This window comes from Gavialis gangeticus, unplaced genomic scaffold, assembly GCF_001723915.1.
Source record: "Gavialis gangeticus isolate Ggan-Ray unplaced genomic scaffold, GavGan_comp1, whole genome shotgun sequence".
Lineage (NCBI taxonomy): Eukaryota > Metazoa > Chordata > Crocodylia > Gavialidae > Gavialis > Gavialis gangeticus.
In genome coordinates this window covers 35,494,898-35,497,594 of record NW_017728993.1, presented here as the reverse complement: position 1 = coordinate 35,497,594, position 2,697 = coordinate 35,494,898, and the positions used below count along the sequence as shown (strand labels likewise).

At 53.8% G+C, this 2,697-nt stretch overlaps 1 protein-coding gene across 1 annotated transcript in view; it reads left to right on the top strand.

Annotated features, from left to right (window-relative positions):
* Nucleotides 1-2,697, top strand: part of BCL10 (B-cell CLL/lymphoma 10) — a 17,084-nt gene that overhangs the window by 6,031 nt on the left and 8,356 nt on the right. The gene's annotated exons all lie outside the window — the stretch shown is intronic.

Genomic DNA, 2,697 nt, shown 5'->3' with positions numbered 1-2,697 from the left:
CGCTGCACCTATTCCCCCCCCCCCCGCCCCCACTTTGTGGAAATGAGCAGCCCTGACGTGTTGGTGCTCCTCACTTCCAACCCACAGCTGCCCACCCCCCAGCCCCCAGGGGGTGTGTGGGACAGGGGGATGCCCGACCATAAACGACACCGTAGGTGACACATCAGGGCAACAGGGGGAGGGGGGCGGACATGCCCCCAAGATTTGTGCGCCCACAGCAGGGCACAGGGCGCCTGGCAAGACTGGCATGGGGCAGAAATTGCCTCTGCAGCCCAATGGGCAGGACCCAGCCTGAGAAGGTGCAGCAATGCAGTAAGATTTGTTGTTGCAGCCACCACCAAGACCCCCACAACAGTCATATGGCCATGGAGTAGTGCCACACCAGCAGCAGCACAACTGATGGTGGACTTCAGCGTAGGAGGATGCATTGCCCTCACTTCCTCCTGCCATCAGCCATTCGTGTGCCAGGCTGCAGCTGTACCCTGGAGGGGAGGTAGGGAGGGTGGGGAGTGAGGGTGGCCTGAAGGGAGTGCTGGTGGCTGTTCCATGACAACAGGGTTGAGCTGTGGCATGGCACTCAAGTGACTGGCAGCCAGAGGAGGTGAGGCCAGGGCTCCCCCCCTTCCCCTTCCTCCTCACATTCCCCATTCCATGGCAGCATAGCTGGCACGGGGGTCCTGATGGTGGCAGCAGCAGCCACAGTGAGTCTCACCACTTGGATCCACCCTCCTGTGCTGGGTCCCACCCACTGGGCTACAGAGGCAGCTCCTGCCTGATGCCAATCTGGCCAGGCTGCAGCCCTGTGCCCGGTTGTGTATGTACACATTTGGAGTGGTAATGTCCCCTCATGCCTCCCTAAGGTGCTCAACCCCTCCCCAGGAGTGCACACAGTGGTGGGGAGCTATCCCTACCCCTGCTAGATGAGCTTCTTTGGCTCCATCCTCCTCCCTGGCTGGGCCTTGTGACTGCACATTCCCAGCCCAAGGTACTATGCCTTTCCCTGGCTGGGCAGTGCCCCCAGCCCCAGCTGCCAACTCTGCCCCACTCCCTCCCTTACTGTGGGGGCTTGGTGTGAGCCCCCACTGCCTCAGTCTGCCCTCTTCCTCCCCCCATAGATTTGCCTGTAAACAGCTAGAGGAGCTGCTCTTCATCACTGCCTGGCTGTATTGCTGGTCATGTGCACGTGTGCACACATGTGCACGTGACGCTTCGTGCATCCAGTCAGCCTCCTTCCATGCCCCAAGCAGCCCTTCTGCCAGCCTGCAAGGAGAAACGTGAGGTTTCCTGCGTTTAACGAGAAAATCCACGTTTTTCCACAACAAACAGAACACCCAGATCCCTAGTTATGGTGCGTGCAGATCATGGTTTAGAGGGGAAAGGGATCAGGGGGAGTGGCTTTATTTTAGTTCAGCTACATTTGTGAAACTACTTCCCATGAGAATACACTGCAGAACTTGAGATGGGTGGTAACGTTTTTCTCCTGCATTTCGTCTTTAAACTATTTGCCATAGTGACAGGATGCTTTTTAAACTGTACCATACCATAAAATAAGCCTGTGAATGCAGAACTTATAAGATCCAACCACTTTAGGAGTTGGTTCTAAGAAGCCCAAGACAGACAAGAAGCTAAATCTACACTAGTGCAATTCAACAGCCTTCTTCAGAGTATACTTTTCCTCCGGCTTCACTTAAACAGGCAAGGTCTTGTCCCCAGTGAATTGAACCCAGAGTGATAAATGCCAAAATAATTTAAATTTCATAGATTTCATGGACATTAGAGCTGGAAGGGACCTCGGAAGATCATTGAGTCCAGCCCCCTGCCCCAGGGGCAGGAAGTCAGCTGGGGTCAAAGGAACCCAGAAACATAAATGTCCAAATGTCTCTTAAAGGAGTCCAGAGTAGGTGCTTGCACCCCCTCTGGCGGCAGTCTGTTCCAGACCTTGGGGGCTCAGACAATGAAGAAGTTCTTCTTTACGTCCAGCCCGAAACGGTCTTTGAGGAGTTTGTGACCATTTGACCTTGTCATCCCTTGGGGCACTGTGGTGAACAGGCATTCCCCCAGATCATGATGCACACCCCTTATATACTTATAGGCAGCCTCCAGCCTGAGCCTGTGCTTTTCTAGGCTGAAGAGTCCCATGGCTCTCAGCCTCTCATTGTAAGGTGTGTTCTCTTGCCCTCTGATCATGCGCATGGCTCTCCTCTGTACTCTCTCAAGCTTCTCCACATCCTTTTTAAATTGTGGAGCCCAGAATTGGATGCAGTACTCCAGCTGCGGCCTCACCAAGGCCAAGTACAGTGTGAGGATGACATCCTGGGATTTGCTTTAGAAGCATCTATGGACGCAAGCCAGAGTTTTGCTCACTTTACCAGCTGCGACATCGCACTGGTGGCTCATATTCATCTTGTGGTCAATCATGATGGCCTTGGATCCACCACGATCTGCTGGCTGGGAAATTGGCTCTGTGGTAGGACCCAGAGGGTGGTAATTGACAGAAGTCAATCATCATGGTGCCCTATGACCAGTGGCGTCTACTGTGACCAGTGGCACTATGGACGAAAGAGACTTGGGGGTCATTGTTGACAACAAGATGAACCTGAGCCTTCAATGAGATGCTGCGGCTAGTAAAGCGAGCAAAATGCTGGTTTACATCCATACATGCTTCTCAAGCAAATCCCGGGATGTCATTCTCCCCTT